This window comes from Gorilla gorilla, chromosome 4 (genome assembly GCF_029281585.2).
Source record: "Gorilla gorilla gorilla isolate KB3781 chromosome 4, NHGRI_mGorGor1-v2.1_pri, whole genome shotgun sequence".
Taxonomy (NCBI): Eukaryota; Metazoa; Chordata; class Mammalia; order Primates; family Hominidae; genus Gorilla; species Gorilla gorilla.
The window spans coordinates 49,043,622-49,062,467 of record NC_073228.2 but is presented as its reverse complement, the minus strand read 5'-3'; the positions used below and the strand labels follow the sequence as shown (position 1 = coordinate 49,062,467).

General features: G+C 56.3%; 4 non-coding genes across 4 annotated transcripts; all 4 read left to right on the top strand.

The window, feature by feature from the left end:
• Positions 1-254: 254 nt before the first annotated feature.
• On the top strand, positions 255-445 carry LOC129534038 (U2 spliceosomal RNA). Its single transcript, XR_008680453.1, has one exon. It is a non-coding gene; the product is annotated as a U2 spliceosomal RNA (small nuclear RNA).
• A 5,896-nt stretch (positions 446-6,341) lies between these two features.
• LOC129534037 (U2 spliceosomal RNA) lies at positions 6,342-6,532 on the top strand. The gene has a single exon (XR_008680452.1). It is a non-coding gene; the product is annotated as a U2 spliceosomal RNA (small nuclear RNA).
• A 5,890-nt stretch (positions 6,533-12,422) lies between these two features.
• Positions 12,423-12,613, top strand: LOC129534036 (U2 spliceosomal RNA). Its single transcript, XR_008680451.2, has one exon. It is a non-coding gene; the product is annotated as a U2 spliceosomal RNA (small nuclear RNA).
• Positions 12,614-18,547: 5,934 nt separating this feature from the next.
• Positions 18,548-18,738, top strand: LOC129534023 (U2 spliceosomal RNA). The gene has a single exon (XR_008680438.2). It is a non-coding gene; the product is annotated as a U2 spliceosomal RNA (small nuclear RNA).
• The last annotated feature ends 108 nt before the right edge of the window (positions 18,739-18,846 follow it).

Here is an 18,846-nt window from a genome sequence, read left to right as displayed (position 1 = left end):
GCGGAGGCCACGCCCTCTGTGAAAGGGCGGGGCATGCAAATTCGAAATGAAAGCCCGGGAACGCCGGAAGAAGCACGGGTGTAAGATTTCCCTTTTCAAAGGCGGAGAATGAGAAATCAGCCCGAGAGTGTAAGGGCGTCAATAGCGCTGTGGACGAGACAGAGGGAATGGGGCAAGGAGCGAGGCTGGGGCTCTCACCGCGACTTGAATGTGGATGAGAGTGGGACGGTGACGGCGGGCGCGAAGGCGACCGCATCGCTTCTCGGCCTTTTGGCTAAGATCAAGTGTAGTATCTGTTCTTATCAGTTTAATATCTGATACGTCCTCTATCCGAGGACAATATATTAAATGGATTTTTGGAGCAGGGAGATGGAATAGGAGCTTGCTCCGTCCACTCCACGCATCGACCTGGTATTGCAGTACCTCCAGGAACGGTGCACCCCCTCCGGGGATACAACGCGTCTCCTAAAAGTAGAGGGAGGTAAGAGACGGTAGCACCTGCGGGGCGGCTTGCACGCCGAGTGCCTGTGACGCGCCGGCTCGACTTAACTGTTTCCCTGAAGTACCGCGAGGTTCCTGATCTGCGGGCGGTAGACGGTAGGCTTATGCGGCACGCTTCCGTTTCCACCGTGACTACTGCGCTTCGGGAAGGCCACGACCTACTCCTTTGGGGAGGTCCTTAGGATCTCGGCTTGGCAGTCGAGTGGGTGGCGACCTTTAAAAGGAATGGGATCCACCCGGAATTGAACTTCCTTCTCCTCTCTCTATCTCTCTATCTGTCTGTCTGTCTGTCTGTCTCTGTCTGTCTGTCTGTCTGTCTATCTCTCTCTCTCTCTCTCTCTCTCTCTGTCTCTCTGTCTCTCTGTCTCTCTCTCTCTCTCTCTCCCGCCCCCTCCCAAGTTCTGGGGTACATGTGCAGGACGTGCAGGTTTGGAACATAGGTACACGTGTGCCACGGTGCTTTGCTGCACCTAGCCACCAGTCGTCTAGGTTTGAAGCCCCGCGTGCGTTGGCTATTTGGCCTAATGCTCTCTCTCCCCTTGCCCCCCACGCCCCGTCAGGGCCCGGCGTGTGATGTTCCCCTCCCTGTGTCCCATGTGTTCTCACTGTTCAACTCCCACTTAGGAGCGAGAACATGCGGTGTTTGGTTTTCGCTTTCTGTGTGAGTTTGCTGAGAATGAGGCCTTCCAGCTTCATCCACGTTCCCGCAGAGGACATGAACTCATCCTTTTTTATGGCTGCCTAGTAATTCCATGGTGTATACGTGCCACACTTTCTTTATCCAGCCTATCATTCATGGGCATTCGAGTTGGTTCCAAGTCTTTGCTATTGTAAATAGTGCTGCAGTAAACATACGTGTCCACGTGTCTTCCTAGTAGGCACTTCTTCCTCTTCAGCCCGCTGAGTAGCTGGCACTTCAAGGCAGGTGCCAACGCACCGGCAGCAAGCTTCCTTTTTTGCCCGGGAAAAACTGAGGTGCAGGTAGTATAAGCCATTTATCACGGAACGCACAGGAGCAGAGCTCGAGTCCAAGCATCGTGGCTCCACCCGTCATGCTTGATGCATCTTTAGGCTCCGCTCTAGGTATGTGTATCCTTTACGGGATCAGCCACCGGCAGTTGCCTTGCGACCACGATGACAAATCTCTGCCGGCTCTTTTGGGTCTCATCCCTGTATCTATACGTTGCATCCCAACATAAAGATCGGAATGTTCCTTTCGCTGACCCAGTCTCTCACCCTTTCCAAACTCCAGAAATCTTGTCTGTCCTCGGAAGAACTCCCCCTGCTTCTTTCTCTAAAGGCTGTCTTCAGGCCGGGCACAGTGGGAGGATCGCTTGAGCCCAGAAGGCCGCAGTGAGGTGAGATCGCGCCATTGCCCTGCAGCCCCGGCGGCAGAGCCGGAGCCCCGTCTCGAAACAAACAAACAAAAACCAACCAACCAACCAACACAGACAAAGAAAGAAAGAGCCCAGGCAACCTAGTGAAAACCTGTTCGGGCTGGGGCGTATCTGTACCCCAGCTGTTCCAGAGGCTGAGGCCAGGAGGATGGGTGGACGCTGGGAGGTGGATGCTGCAGTGAGCAGTGATTGCACCACTGCACTCCAGCCTGGGTGACAGAGCCAGACCCCGTCCCAAATAAATAAACATAAAAATAAAGGAACCAGTTTGTAGAAAGCGGGAGAGGGTCCCATTGAACTTGAAGCCTTCGAGCAACAGCTGTGGCTGGACAGGTTGGACCAGCAGGCTGGAGCAGTCGCCATCTTGGCAGGGATCATTGACCCTGATCTATCGTCGGGAGGAGGGAGAGCTGATCTTACGCAGGGAGGGCAGGTGGACTATGTGTGGACTCTGGTGATCTGTTTGGGTGCCAGGTGTTACTCCCAGGGCCACCCGTAACTGTGAATGTGCAGGAACCCTGACTTGAGAAGGGCCTGGCCACGGGGGGCTTAGGCCCCTGGGGAATGAGAGTTTGGTTCCCGGTACCCAGGGAAACCACCAGCATCGGCAGAGGTGATAGCTGAGGAGGAGCGGGGATTTGGACGAGAGACACAGGATGAGTACCGGGGGCAGCCCCGTGATCAACAACTGCTGCAAGAGGGGCTGTTTGTTCGACTCACTAGTCTTCTGCGGCTCTATGCGGTACTAAAGAGCAGAAGACAGAAGATACAAAAACCACAAAAATTAGCCGGGCGTGGTGCTGCGCGTCAATAATCCCAGCTACTCGGGAGGCTGAGACAGGAGAATCGCTTGAACCCGGGAGGCGGAAGTTTCAGCGAGCCGAGATCACGCCATTGCAGTCCAACCTGAGCGTCCGAGCGAGACTCTATCTCAGAAAATAAAGACAGGATGAAAGAGCCCGGCGCGGTGGCTTACGCCTGTAATCGCAGCGCTTTGGGAGGCCGAGGCGGGCGGATCGCCTGAGGTCAGGAGCTCCAGACCAGCCTGGCCGACATGACGAAACCCCCTAAAAATACAAAAATTAGCCGGGCGTGGTGGCCTACGCCTGTAATCCCAGCTACCCAGGAGGCCGAGGCAGGAGAATCGCTGGAACCCGGGAGGTAGAGGCTGCAGTGAGCCGACATCGCGCCACTGCACTCCAGCCTGGGCGACAGAGCAAGAGTTTGTCTCTCAAAAAAAAAAAAAAAGAAAAAAGAAAAAAAGCCTGGGTGAGCGGTGGCTCAAGCCTGTAATCGCAAGCAACACTTTGGGAGGCGGCAGCTGGGCAGATCACCGGAGGTCGGGAGTTGGAGACCAGCCTGACCAACATGGAGAAACCCCGTCTGTACTAAAAATACAAACTTAGCCGGGCGTGGTGGCACATGCCCGTAGTCCCAGCTGCTCGGGAGGCTGAGGCAGGGGAATCGCTTGAACCCGGGAGGCGGAGGTTGCAGAGAGCCTAGATCGCGCCATTGGACTCCAGGCTGGGTAACAAGAGCGGAACCTCCGTCTGAAAAAAAAAAAAAAAAGAAAAAAATTGGGAGAATTTTACTCCCACTGCCATCAAAATCTCATGTGTATAGCACAGCTCCATTAGAACTGACCACATTTCCAGGGCTCCCTAGATACCTGTGGCTAGCGGCTGCCATACTACACCGTGCTGGGCTGTAGAATGGGGATGACAAGACAGGGCGGCGGAGATTGGGTTGGCGTGAAGTGAGGGAAACACTCGGCCGCAGGACAAAAATAAAACAGCAAGGGGGCACCGAAAGACTCAGTAGTCCACATGAATATCTTGATTACCTTGTAGCTGAGATAATGTAGGGTCCACCCCTACCGGGTCTGTGGGTTTTCTCTTCGTGTGTGTGCGCGGAGACGAGAGATCGTAGAGATAAAGACAGAAGACAAAGAGATAGGAAGAAAGACAGCTGGGCCCGGGGGACCACTGCCACCAAAGCGTGGAGGCAGACAGGTAGTGGCCCCGAATGCCTGGAGGCGCTGCTATTTATTGTAGTCAAGGCAAGGGGGCAGGGTAAGGAGTGCCAGTCATCTCCAATGATCGATAGGTCACGCGAGTCACGTGTCCACTGGACAGGGGGCCTTTCCCTTTGTGGTAGCCGAGGTGGAGAGGGAGGACAGCAAACGTCAGCGTTTCTTCCATGCACTTATCAGAAAGATCGAAGACTGTGGTACTTCTACTAATTCTGCTACTGCTGTCTTCTAAGGACTTAAAAGGGGGAGCCAGGGGTACAGGCGGAACATGAAAGTGAACAAGGAGCGTGACCACTGAAGCACAGCATCACAGGGAGACGTTGAAGCCTCCGGATGACTGCGGGCCGGCCTGGCTAATGTCAGACCTCCCACAAGAGGTGGTGGAGCAGAGCGTTCTCTGTCTCCCCTGGAGAGAGGGAGATTCCCTTTCTCGGTCTGCTAAGTAACGGGTGCCTTCCCAGGCACTGGGGCCACCGCTAGACCAAGGCCTGCTAAGTAACCAGGGCCTTCCCAGGCACTGGCATTACCGCTAGGCCAAGGAGCCCTCCAGCGGCCCTTCTCTGGGCGTGAATGAGGGCTCACGCTCTTGTCTTCTGGTCACCTCTCACTGTGGCCCTTCAGCTCCTAACTCTGTGTGGCCTGGTTTCCCCCAAGGTAATCATAATAGAACAGAGATTATTATGGTAATAGAACAAAGAGTAATGCTACAAACTAATGATTAATAATAGTCAGATATAATCCTATCCGTTTCCTATCTCTAGTAAAACTTTTCTTATTCTAATTATTTTCTTTACTATACTGGAACAGCTTGTGCCTTCAGGCTCTTGCCTGGGCACCTGGGTGGCTTGCGGCCCACAAGATAAGATATATTGCGTTGAACTATAATTTATGTTGATTGCTGAATGATTTAGGGCGGGGGGGGGGGTGGGCGCCCCCTGAAATTCTGCCCTGGAGCGGTGGCCTCACCCTAACCCTGGCCGTGGCTAATAATAAGGCCCACCTCTTAGGGCCGTGGAGTGAAATAAGTTTTCCAGGTAATGCGCAGTAAAGCCCTCAGCCCTCCGCTGACGTTGCGTTAGGAAGGAGGAAGGGAGAGGTAAATGCTGAGCCCGCAGGCGGCAGTCTGTGCCTCGGAGAGAAACTTTATCCCAACCTTGCTGGGGGCCTTGACGCCCACCTTGCCCCAAGAGCACCCCGGCAGTCACCCCTGCCCTCTGGGGTCCTGCCACCCCGAGCCCGACCTTCCCCCTTTTCCCCCGCGCCGGGCCAACAGCCTCCTAACTGCGTCGTGCTCATCACGGTCTGTCGTGCTCATCACCTTTGCGTCGTTTCTTCGCTCCACAAACGTTTACTGAGCGCCTTCCACACGCCAGGCGCCAGACTCGCGCGGGGAAACAGGGATAAGCACTGAGGAGGGGTCCCAGCCCTCAGCGATGGGATCTCAGAGCGGGAGATAAAGGGTTGCCCAGAAGGGTGGTGAGTGGAATAGCTGATATAAACAACGGGGGCGCGATGAAATACACAGGAGGGCTGCTAGTCACATACGGGGCGGGTGCCGAGGGCCCTTGACTAAGGGAGGCTTCCTGGACGGGTGACACCCAAGCGGAGTCCTGACGACCTGCGTCAGAGGTAGCCAGGCGAGGAGGAGGGGAAAGGAATCCACGTCCCGAGCAGAGAGGCAGCTTTCCCTACACAGCACAGGACACGGTCCGCGCACAGAAGCCGCAGGAGACGCAGGCACAGGGGCTGGGGAGAATCCTTGCTGGGCCCTCGCCGCCTCCCTCTGCCGGGTGTCTGGTGCCAGCCTCCTGCCTGGCAGAGGAACTCCAGCCCCTGCTCCCGGAAGCCCCTCCAGGCCTTCGGCTTCCCTGACTGGGCATGGGCCCCTCGTCCCCTCGGGTACGGGGCCGGTCTCCCCGCCCGCGGGCGGCGAAGTAAAGGCCCAGCGCAGCCCGCGCTCCTGCCCTGGGGCCTCGTCTTTCTCCAGGAAAACGTGGACCGCTCTCCGCCGACAGGTCTCTTCCACAGACCCCCGTCGCCTTCGCCCCCAGTCCCTTCCGGTTCTGTCTTTCCGCTGGCTCCGTACGAATAAGGAAGTCGCCCCCAGCGGAGCCCCGGCTCCCCCAGGCAGAGGCGGCCCCGGGGGCGGAGTCAACGGCGGAGGCCACGCCCTCTGTGAAAGGGCGGGGCATGCAAATTCGAAATGAAAGCCCGGGAACGCCGGAAGAAGCACGGGTGTAAGATTTCCCTTTTCAAAGGCGGAGAATGAGAAATCAGCCCGAGAGTGTAAGGGCGTCAATAGCGCTGTGGACGAGACAGAGGGAATGGGGCAAGGAGCGAGGCTGGGGCTCTCACCGCGACTTGAATGTGGATGAGAGTGGGACGGTGACGGCGGGCGCGAAGGCGACCGCATCGCTTCTCGGCCTTTTGGCTAAGATCAAGTGTAGTATCTGTTCTTATCAGTTTAATATCTGATACGTCCTCTATCCGAGGACAATATATTAAATGGATTTTTGGAGCAGGGAGATGGAATAGGAGCTTGCTCCGTCCACTCCACGCATCGACCTGGTATTGCAGTACCTCCAGGAACGGTGCACCCCCTCCGGGGATACAACGCGTCTCCTAAAAGTAGAGGGAGGTAAGAGACGGTAGCACCTGCGGGGCGGCTTGCACGCCGAGTGCCTGTGACGCGCCGGCTCGACTTAACTGTTTCCCTGAAGTACCGCGAGGTTCCTGATCTGCGGGCGGTAGACGGTAGGCTTATGCGGCACGCTTCCGTTTCCACCGTGACTACTGCGCTTCGGGAAGGCCACGACCTACTCCTTTGGGGAGGTCCTTAGGATCTCGGCTTGGCAGTCGAGTGGGTGGCGACCTTTAAAAGGAATGGGATCCACCCGGAATTGAACTTCCTTCTCCTCTCTCTATCTCTCTATCTGTCTGTCTGTCTGTCTCTGTCTGTCTGTCTGTCTGTCTATCTCTCTCTCTCTCTCTCTCTCTCTGTCTCTCTGTCTCTCTGTCTCTCTCTCTCTCTCTCTCCCGCCCCCTCCCAAGTTCTGGGGTACATGTGCAGGACGTGCAGGTTTGGAACATAGGTACACGTGTGCCACGGTGCTTTGCTGCACCTAGCCACCAGTCGTCTAGGTTTGAAGCCCCGCGTGCGTTGGCTATTTGGCCTAATGCTCTCTCTCCCCTTGCCCCCCACGCCCCGTCAGGGCCCGGCGTGTGATGTTCCCCTCCCTGTGTCCCATGTGTTCTCACTGTTCAACTCCCACTTAGGAGCGAGAACATGCGGTGTTTGGTTTTCGCTTTCTGTGTGAGTTTGCTGAGAATGAGGCCTTCCAGCTTCATCCACGTTCCCGCAGAGGACATGAACTCATCCTTTTTTATGGCTGCCTAGTAATTCCATGGTGTATACGTGCCACACTTTCTTTATCCAGCCTATCATTCATGGGCATTCGAGTTGGTTCCAAGTCTTTGCTATTGTAAATAGTGCTGCAGTAAACATACGTGTCCACGTGTCTTCCTAGTAGGCACTTCTTCCTCTTCAGCCCGCTGAGTAGCTGGCACTTCAAGGCAGGTGCCAACGCACCGGCAGCAAGCTTCCTTTTTTGCCCGGGAAAAACTGAGGTGCAGGTAGTATAAGCCATTTATCACGGAACGCACAGGAGCAGAGCTCGAGTCCAAGCATCGTGGCTCCACCCGTCATGCTTGATGCATCTTTAGGCTCCGCTCTAGGTATGTGTATCCTTTACGGGATCAGCCACCGGCAGTTGCCTTGCGACCACGATGACAAATCTCTGCCGGCTCTTTTGGGTCTCATCCCTGTATCTATACGTTGCATCCCAACATAAAGATCGGAATGTTCCTTTCGCTGACCCAGTCTCTCACCCTTTCCAAACTCCAGAAATCTTGTCTGTCCTCGGAAGAACTCCCCCTGCTTCTTTCTCTAAAGGCTGTCTTCAGGCCGGGCACAGTGGGAGGATCGCTTGAGCCCAGAAGGCCGCAGTGAGGTGAGATCGCGCCATTGCCCTGCAGCCCCGGCGGCAGAGCCGGAGCCCCGTCTCGAAACAAACAAACAAAAACCAACCAACCAACCAACACAGACAAAGAAAGAAAGAGCCCAGGCAACCTAGTGAAAACCTGTTCGGGCTGGGGCGTATCTGTACCCCAGCTGTTCCAGAGGCTGAGGCCAGGAGGATGGGTGGACGCTGGGAGGTGGATGCTGCAGTGAGCAGTGATTGCACCACTGCACTCCAGCCTGGGTGACAGAGCCAGACCCCGTCCCAAATAAATAAACATAAAAATAAAGGAACCAGTTTGTAGAAAGCGGGAGAGGGTCCCATTGAACTTGAAGCCTTCGAGCAACAGCTGTGGCTGGACAGGTTGGACCAGCAGGCTGGAGCAGTCGCCATCTTGGCAGGGATCATTGACCCTGATCTATCGTCGGGAGGAGGGAGAGCTGATCTTACGCAGGGAGGGCAGGTGGACTATGTGTGGACTCTGGTGATCTGTTTGGGTGCCAGGTGTTACTCCCAGGGCCACCCGTAACTGTGAATGTGCAGGAACCCTGACTTGAGAAGGGCCTGGCCACGGGGGGCTTAGGCCCCTGGGGAATGAGAGTTTGGTTCCCGGTACCCAGGGAAACCACCAGCATCGGCAGAGGTGATAGCTGAGGAGGAGCGGGGATTTGGACGAGAGACACAGGATGAGTACCGGGGGCAGCCCCGTGATCAACAACTGCTGCAAGAGGGGCTGTTTGTTCGACTCACTAGTCTTCTGCGGCTCTATGCGGTACTAAAGAGCAGAAGACAGAAGATACAAAAACCACAAAAATTAGCCGGGCGTGGTGCTGCGCGTCAATAATCCCAGCTACTCGGGAGGCTGAGACAGGAGAATCGCTTGAACCCGGGAGGCGGAAGTTTCAGCGAGCCGAGATCACGCCATTGCAGTCCAACCTGAGCGTCCGAGCGAGACTCTATCTCAGAAAATAAAGACAGGATGAAAGAGCCCGGCGCGGTGGCTTACGCCTGTAATCGCAGCGCTTTGGGAGGCCGAGGCGGGCGGATCGCCTGAGGTCAGGAGCTCCAGACCAGCCTGGCCGACATGGCGAAACCCCCTAAAAATACAAAAATTAGCCGGGCGTGGTGGCCTACGCCTGTAATCCCAGCTACCCAGGAGGCCGAGGCAGGAGAATCGCTGGAACCCGGGAGGTAGAGGCTGCAGTGAGCCGACATCGCGCCACTGCACTCCAGCCTGGGCGACAGAGCAAGAGTTTGTCTCTCAAAACAAAAAAAAAAGAAAAAAGAAAAAAAGCCTGGGTGAGCGGTGGCTCAAGCCTGTAATCGCAAGCAACACTTTGGGAGGCGGCAGCTGGGCAGATCACCGGAGGTCGGGAGTTGGAGACCAGCCTGACCAACATGGAGAAACCCCGTCTGTACTAAAAATACAAACTTAGCCGGGCGTGGTGGCACATGCCCGTAGTCCCAGCTGCTCGGGAGGCTGAGGCAGGGGAATCGCTTGAACCCGGGAGGCGGAGGTTGCAGAGAGCCTAGATCGCGCCATTGGACTCCAGGCTGGGTAACAAGAGCGGAACCTCCGTCTGAAAAAAAAAAAAAAAAGAAAAAAATTGGGAGAATTTTACTCCCACTGCCATCAAAATCTCATGTGTATAGCACAGCTCCATTAGAACTGACCACATTTCCAGGGCTCCCTAGATACCTGTGGCTAGCGGCTGCCATACTACACCGTGCTGGGCTGTAGAATGGGGATGACAAGACAGGGCGGCGGAGATTGGGTTGGCGTGAAGTGAGGGAAACACTCGGCCGCAGGACAAAAATAAAACAGCAAGGGGGCACCGAAAGACTCAGTAGTCCACATGAATATCTTGATTACCTTGTAGCTGAGATAATGTAGGGTCCACCCCTACCGGGTCTGTGGGTTTTCTCTTCGTGTGTGTGCGTGGAGACGAGAGATCGTAGAGATAAAGACAGAAGACAAAGAGATAGGAAGAAAGACAGCTGGGCCCGGGGGACCACTGCCACCAAAGCGTGGAGGCAGACAGGTAGTGGCCCCGAATGCCTGGAGGCGCTGCTATTTATTGTAGTCAAGGCAAGGGGGCAGGGTAAGGAGTGCCAGTCATCTCCAATGATCGATAGGTCACGCGAGTCACGTGTCCACTGGACAGGGGGCCTTTCCCTTTGTGGTAGCCGAGGTGGAGAGGGAGGACAGCAAACGTCAGCGTTTCTTCCATGCACTTATCAGAAAGATCGAAGACTGTGGTACTTCTACTAATTCTGCTACTGCTGTCTTCTAAGGACTTAAAAGGGGGAGCCAGGGGTACAGGCGGAACATGAAAGTGAACAAGGAGCGTGACCACTGAAGCACAGCATCACAGGGAGACGTTGAAGCCTCCGGATGACTGCGGGCCGGCCTGGCTAATGTCAGACCTCCCACAAGAGGTGGTGGAGCAGAGCGTTCTCTGTCTCCCCTGGAGAGAGGGAGATTCCCTTTCTCGGTCTGCTAAGTAACGGGTGCCTTCCCAGGCACTGGGGCCACCGCTAGACCAAGGCCTGCTAAGTAACCAGGGCCTTCCCAGGCACTGGCATTACCGCTAGGCCAAGGAGCCCTCCAGCGGCCCTTCTCTGGGCGTGAATGAGGGCTCACGCTCTTGTCTTCTGGTCACCTCTCACTGTGGCCCTTCAGCTCCTAACTCTGTGTGGCCTGGTTTCCCCCGAGGTAATCATAATAGAACAGAGATTATTATGGTAATAGAACAAAGAGTAATGCTACAAACTAATGATTAATAATAGTCAGATATAATCCTATCCGTTTCCTATCTCTAGTAAAACTTTTCTTATTCTAATTATTTTCTTTACTATACTGGAACAGCTTGTGCCTTCAGGCTCTTGCCTGGGCACCTGGGTGGCTTGCGGCCCACAAGATAAGATATATTGCGTTGAACTATAATTTATGTTGATTGCTGAATGATTTAGGGCGGGGGGGGGGGTGGGCGCCCCCTGAAATTCTGCCCTGGAGCGGTGGCCTCACCCTAACCCTGGCCGTGGCTAATAATAAGGCCCACCTCTTAGGGCCGTGGAGTGAAATAAGTTTTCCAGGTAATGCGCAGTAAAGCCCTCAGCCCTCCGCTGACGTTGCGTTAGGAAGGAGGAAGGGAGAGGTAAATGCTGAGCCCGCAGGCGGCAGTCTGTGCCTCGGAGAGAAACTTTATCCCAACCTTGCTGGGGGCCTTGACGCCCACCTTGCCCCAAGAGCACCCCGGCAGTCACCCCTGCCCTCTGGGGTCCTGCCACCCCGAGCCCGACCTTCCCCCTTTTCCCCCGCGCCGGGCCAACAGCCTCCTAACTGCGTCGTGCTCATCACGGTCTGTCGTGCTCATCACCTTTGCGTCGTTTCTTCGCTCCACAAACGTTTACTGAGCGCCTTCCACACGCCAGGCGCCAGACTCGCGCGGGGAAACAGGGATAAGCACTGAGGAGGGGTCCCAGCCCTCAGCGATGGGATCTCAGAGCGGGAGATAAAGGGTTGCCCAGAAGGGTGGTGAGTGGAATAGCTGATATAAACAACGGGGGCGCGATGAAATACACAGGAGGGCTGCTAGTCACATACGGGGCGGGTGCCGAGGGCCCTTGACTAAGGGAGGCTTCCTGGACGGGTGACACCCAAGCGGAGTCCTGACGACCTGCGTCAGAGGTAGCCAGGCGAGGAGGAGGGGAAAGGAATCCACGTCCCGAGCAGAGAGGCAGCTTTCCCTACACAGCACAGGACACGGTCCGCGCACAGAAGCCGCAGGAGACGCAGGCACAGGGGCTGGGGAGAATCCTTGCTGGGCCCTCGCCGCCTCCCTCTGCCGGGTGTCTGGTGCCAGCCTCCTGCCTGGCAGAGGAACTCCAGCCCCTGCTCCCGGAAGCCCCTCCAGGCCTTCGGCTTCCCTGACTGGGCATGGGCCCCTCGTCCCCTCGGGTACGGGGCCGGTCTCCCCGCCCGCGGGCGGCGAAGTAAAGGCCCAGCGCAGCCCGCGCTCCTGCCCTGGGGCCTCGTCTTTCTCCAGGAAAACGTGGACCGCTCTCCGCCGACAGGTCTCTTCCACAGACCCCCGTCGCCTTCGCCCCCAGTCCCTTCCGGTTCTGTCTTTCCGCTGGCTCCGTACGAACAAGGAAGTCGCCCCCAGCGGAGCCCCGGCTCCCCCAGGCAGAGGCGGCCCCGGGGGCGGAGTCAACGGCGGAGGCCACGCCCTCTGTGAAAGGGCGGGGCATGCAAATTCGAAATGAAAGCCCGGGAACGCCGGAAGAAGCACGGGTGTAAGATTTCCCTTTTCAAAGGCGGAGAATGAGAAATCAGCCCGAGAGTGTAAGGGCGTCAATAGCGCTGTGGACGAGACAGAGGGAATGGGGCAAGGAGCGAGGCTGGGGCTCTCACCGCGACTTGAATGTGGATGAGAGTGGGACGGTGACGGCGGGCGCGAAGGCGACCGCATCGCTTCTCGGCCTTTTGGCTAAGATCAAGTGTAGTATCTGTTCTTATCAGTTTAATATCTGACACGTCCTCTATCCGAGGACAATATATTAAATGGATTTTTGGAGCAGGGAGATGGAATAGGAGCTTGCTCCGTCCACTCCACGCATCGACCTGGTATTGCAGTACCTCCAGGAACGGTGCACCCCCTCCGGGGATACAACGCGTCTCCTAAAAGTAGAGGGAGGTAAGAGACGGTAGCACCTGCGGGGCGGCTTGCACGCCGAGTGCCTGTGACGCGCCGGCTCGACTTAACTGTTTCCCTGAAGTACCGCGAGGTTCCTGATCTGCGGGCGGTAGACGGTAGGCTTATGCGGCACGCTTCCGTTTCCACCGTGACTACTGCGCTTCGGGAAGGCCACGACCTACTCCTTTGGGGAGGTCCTTAGGATCTCGGCTTGGCAGTCGAGTGGGTGGCGACCTTTAAAAGGAATGGGATCCACCCGGAATTGAACTTCCTTCTCCTCTCTCTATCTCTCTATCTGTCTGTCTGTCTGTCTGTCTCTGTCTGTCTGTCTGTCTATCTCTCTCTCTCTCTCTCTCTCTCTCTGTCTCTCTGTCTCTCTGTCTCTCTGTCTCTCTCTCTCTCTCTCTCCCGCCCCGCCTCTCCCCGGCTCTTTTGGTTTCCCCCACCCCCTCCCAAGTTCTGGGGTACATGTGCAGGACGTGCAGGTTTGGAACATAGGTACACGTGTGCCACGGTGCTTTGCTGCACCTAGCCACCAGTCGTCTAGGTTTGAAGCCCCGCGTGCGTTGGCTATTTGGCCTAATGCTCTCTCTCCCCTTGCCCCCCACGCCCCGTCAGGGCCCGGCGTGTGATGTTCCCCTCCCTGTGTCCCATGTGTTCTCACTGTTCAACTCCCACTTAGGAGCGAGAACATGCGGTGTTTGGTTTTCGCTTTCTGTGTGAGTTTGCTGAGAATGAGGCCTTCCAGCTTCATCCACGTTCCCGCAGAGGACATGAACTCATCCTTTTTTATGGCTGCCTAGTAATTCCATGGTGTATACGTGCCACACTTTCTTTATCCAGCCTATCATTCATGGGCATTCGAGTTGGTTCCAAGTCTTTGCTATTGTAAATAGTGCTGCAGTAAACATACGTGTCCACGTGTCTTCCTAGTAGGCACTTCTTCCTCTTCAGCCCGCTGAGTAGCTGGCACTTCAAGGCAGGTGCCAACGCACCGGCAGCAAGCTTCCTTTTTTGCCCGGGAAAAACTGAGGTGCAGGTAGTATAAGCCATTTATCACGGAACGCACAGGAGCAGAGCTCGAGTCCAAGCATCGTGGCTCCACCCGTCATGCTTGATGCATCTTTAGGCTCCGCTCTAGGTATGTGTATCCTTTACGGGATCAGCCACCGGCAGTTGCCTTGCGACCACGATGACAAATCTCTGCCGGCTCTTTTGGGTCTCATCCCTGTATCTATACGTTGCATCCCAACATAAAGATCGGAATGTTCCTTTCGCTGACCCAGTCTCTCACCCTTTCCAAACTCCAGAAATCTTGTCTGTCCTCGGAAGAACTCCCCCTGCTTCTTTCTCTAAAGGCTGTCTTCAGGCCGGGCACAGTGGGAGGATCGCTTGAGCCCAGAAGGCCGCAGTGAGGTGAGATCGCGCCATTGCCCTGCAGCCCCGGCGGCAGAGCCGGAGCCCCGTCTCGAAACAAACAAACAAAAACCAACCAACCAACCAACACAGACAAAGAAAGAAAGAGCCCAGGCAACCTAGTGAAAACCTGTTCGGGCTGGGGCGTATCTGTACCCCAGCTGTTCCAGAGGCTGAGGCCAGGAGGATGGGTGGACGCTGGGAGGTGGATGCTGCAGTGAGCAGTGATTGCACCACTGCACTCCAGCCTGGGTGACAGAGCCAGACCCCGTCCCAAATAAATAAACATAAAAATAAAGGAACCAGTTTGTAGAAAGCGGGAGAGGGTCCCATTGAACTTGAAGCCTTCGAGCAACAGCTGTGGCTGGACAGGTTGGACCAGCAGGCTGGAGCAGTCGCCATCTTGGCAGGGATCATTGACCCTGATCTATCGTCGGGAGGAGGGAGAGCTGATCTTACGCAGGGAGGGCAGGTGGACTATGTGTGGACTCTGGTGATCTGTTTGGGTGCCAGGTGTTACTCCCAGGGCCACCCGTAACTGTGAATGTGCAGGAACCCTGACTTGAGAAGGGCCTGGCCACGGGGGGCTTAGGCCCCTGGGGAATGAGAGTTTGGTTCCCGGTACCCAGGGAAACCACCAGCATCGGCAGAGGTGATAGCTGAGGAGGAGCGGGGATTTGGACGAGAGACACAGGATGAGTACCGGGGGCAGCCCCGTGATCAACAACTGCTGCAAGAGGGGCTGTTTGTTCGACTCACTAGTCTTCTGCGGCTCTATGCGGTACTAAAGAGCAGAAGACAGAAGATACAAAAACCACAAAAATTAGCCGGGCGTGGTGCTGCGCGTCAATAATCCCAGCTACTCGGGAGGCTGAGACAGGAGAATCGCTTGAACCCGGGAGGCGGAAGTTTCAGCGAGCCGAGATCACGCCATTGCAGTCCAACCTGAGCGTCCGAGCGAGACTCTATCTCAGAAAATAAAGACAGGATGAAAGAGCCCGGCGCGGTGGCTTACGCCTGTAATCGCAGCGCTTTGGGAGGCCGAGGCGGGCGGATCGCCTGAGGTCAGGAGCTCCAGACCAGCCTGGCCGACATGGCGAAACCCCCTAAAAATACAAAAATTAGCCGGGCGTGGTGGCCTACGCCTGTAATCCCAGCTACCCAGGAGGCCGAGGCAGGAGAATCGCTGGAACCCGGGAGGTAGAGGCTGCAGTGAGCCGACATCGCGCCACTGCACTCCAGCCTGGGCGACAGAGCAAGAGTTTGTCTCTCAAAAAAAAAAAAAAAAGAAAAAAGAAAAAAAGCCTGGGTGAGCGGTGGCTCAAGCCTGTAATCGCAAGCAACACTTTGGGAGGCGGCAGCTGGGCAGATCACCGGAGGTCGGGAGTTGGAGACCAGCCTGACCAACATGGAGAAACCCCGTCTGTACTAAAAATACAAACTTAGCCGGGCGTGGTGGCACATGCCCGTAGTCCCAGCTGCTCGGGAGGCTGAGGCAGGGGAATCGCTTGAACCCGGGAGGCGGAGGTTGCAGAGAGCCTAGATCGCGCCATTGGACTCCAGGCTGGGTAACAAGAGCGGAACCTCCGTCTGAAAAAAAAAAAAAAAGAAAAAAATTGGGAGAATTTTACTCCCACTGCCATCAAAATCTCATGTGTATAGCACAGCTCCATTAGAACTGACCACATTTCCAGGGCTCCCTAGATACCTGTGGCTAGCGGCTGCCATACTACACCGTGCTGGGCTGTAGAATGGGGATGACAAGACAGGGCGGCGGAGATTGGGTTGGCGTGAAGTGAGGGAAACACTCGGCCGCAGGACAAAAATAAAACAGCAAGGGGGCACCGAAAGACTCAGTAGTCCACATGAATATCTTGATTACCTTGTAGCTGAGATAATGTAGGGTCCACCCCTACCGGGTCTGTGGGTTTTCTCTTCGTGTGTGTGCGCGGAGACGAGAGATCGTAGAGATAAAGACAGAAGACAAAGAGATAGGAAGAAAGACAGCTGGGCCCGGGGGACCACTGCCACCAAAGCGTGGAGGCAGACAGGTAGTGGCCCCGAATGCCTGGAGGCGCTGCTATTTATTGTAGTCAAGGCAAGGGGGCAGGGTAAGGAGTGCCAGTCATCTCCAATGATCGATAGGTCACGCGAGTCACGTGTCCACTGGACAGGGGGCCTTTCCCTTTGTGGTAGCCGAGGTGGAGAGGGAGGACAGCAAACGTCAGCGTTTCTTCCATGCACTTATCAGAAAGATCGAAGACTGTGGTACTTCTACTAATTCTGCTACTGCTGTCTTCTAAGGACTTAAAAGGAGGAGCCAGGTGTACAGGCGGAACATGAAAGTGAACAAGGAGCGTGACCACTGAAGCACAGCATCACAGGGAGACGTTGAAGCCTCCGGATGACTGCGGGCCGGCCTGGCTAATGTCAGACCTCCCACAAGAGGTGGTGGAGCAGAGCGTTCTCTGTCTCCCCTGGAGAGAGGGAGATTCCCTTTCTCGGTCTGCTAAGTAACGGGTGCCTTCCCAGGCACTGGGGCCACCGCTAGACCAAGGCCTGCTAAGTAACCAGGGCCTTCCCAGGCACTGGCATTACCGCTAGGCCAAGGAGCCCTCCAGCGGCCCTTCTCTGGGCGTGAATGAGGGCTCACGCTCTTGTCTTCTGGTCACCTCTCACTGTGGCCCTTCAGCTCCTAACTCTGTGTGGCCTGGTTTCCCCCGAGGTAATCATAACAGAACAGAGATTATTATGGTAATAGAACAAAGAGTAATGCTACAAACTAATGATTAATAATAGTCAGATATAATCCTATCCGTTTCCTATCTCTAGTAAAACTTTTCTTATTCTAATTATTTTCTTTACTATACTGGAACAGCTTGTGCCTTCAGGCTCTTGCCTGGGCACCTGGGTGGCTTGCGGCCCACAAGATAAGATATATTGCGTTGAACTATAATTTATGTTGATTGCTGAATGATTTAGGGCGGGGGGGGGGGTGGGCGCCCCCTGAAATTCTGCCCTGGAGCGGTGGCCTCACCCTAACCCTGGCCGTGGCTAATAATAAGGCCCACCTCTTAGGGCCGTGGAGTGAAATAAGTTTTCCAGGTAATGCGCAGTAAAGCCCTCAGCCCTCCGCTGACGTTGCGTTAGGAAGGAGGAAGGGAGAGGTAAATGCTGAGCCCGCAGGCGGCAGTCTGTGCCTCGGAGAGAAACTTTATCCCAACCTTGCTGGGGGCCTTGACGCCCACCTTGCCCCAAGAGCACCCTGGCAGTCACCCCTGCCCTCTGGGGTCCTGCCACCCCGAGCCCGACCTTCCCCCTTTTCCCCCGCGCCGGGCCAACAGCCTCCTAACTGCGTCGTGCTCATCACGGTCTGTCGTGCTCATCACCTTTGCGTCGTTTCTTCGCTCCACAAACGTTTACTGAGCGCCTTCCACACGCCAGGCGCCAGACTCGCGCGGGGAAACAGGGATAAGCACTGAGGAGGGGTCCCAGCCCTCAGCGATGGGATCTCAGAGCGGGAGATAAAGGGTTGCCCAGAAGGGTGGTGAGTGGAATAGCTGATATAAACAACGGGGGCGCGATGAAATACACAGGAGGGCTGCTAGTCACATACGGGGCGGGTGCCGAGGGCCCTTGACTAAGGGAGGCTTCCTGGACGGGTGACACCCAAGCGGAGTCCTGACGACCTGCGTCAGAGGTAGCCAGGCGAGGAGGAGGGGAAAGGAATCCACGTCCCGAGCAGAGAGGCAGCTTTCCCTACACAGCACAGGACACGGTCCGCGCACAGAAGCCGCAGGAGACGCAGGCACAGGGGCTGGGGAGAATCCTTGCTGGGCCCTCGCCGCCTCCCTCTGCCGGGTGTCTGGTGCCAGCCTCCTGCCTGGCAGAGGAACTCCAGCCCCTGCTCCCGGAAGCCCCTCCAGGCCTTCGGCTTCCCTGACTGGGCATGGGCCCCTCGTCCCCTCGGGTACGGGGCCGGTCTCCCCGCCCGCGGGCGGCGAAGTAAAGGCCCAGCGCAGCCCGCGCTCCTGCCCTGGGGCCTCGTCTTTCTCCAGGAAAACGTGGACCGCTCTCCGCCGACAGGTCTCTTCCACAGACCCCCGTCGCCTTCGCCCCCAGTCCCTTCCGGTTCTGTCTTTCCGCTGGCTCCGTACGAACAAGGAAGTCGCCCCCAGCGGAGCCCCGGCTCCCCCAGGCAGAGGCGGCCCCGGGGGCGGAGTCAACGGCGGAGGCCACGCCCTCTGTGAAAGGGCGGGGCATGCAAATTCGAAATGAAAGCCCGGGAACGCCGGAAGAAGCACGGGTGTAAGATTTCCCTTTTCAAAGGCGGAGAATGAGAAATCAGCCCGAGAGTGTAAGGGCGTCAATAGCGCTGTGGACGAGACAGAGGGAATGGGGCAAGGAGCGAGGCTGGGGCTCTCACCGCGACTTGAATGTGGATGAGAGTGGGACGGTGACGGCGGGCGCGAAGGCGACCGCATCGCTTCTCGGCCTTTTGGCTAAGATCAAGTGTAGTATCTGTTCTTATCAGTTTAATATCTGATACGTCCTCTATCCGAGGACAATATATTAAATGGATTTTTGGAGCAGGGAGATGGAATAGGAGCTTGCTCCGTCCACTCCACGCATCGACCTGGTATTGCAGTACCTCCAGGAACGGTGCACCCCCTCCGGGGATACAACGCGTCTCCTAAAAGTAGAGGGAGGTAAGAGACGGTAGCACCTGCGGGGCGGCTTGCACGCCGAGTGCCTGTGACGCGCCGGCTCGACTTAACTGT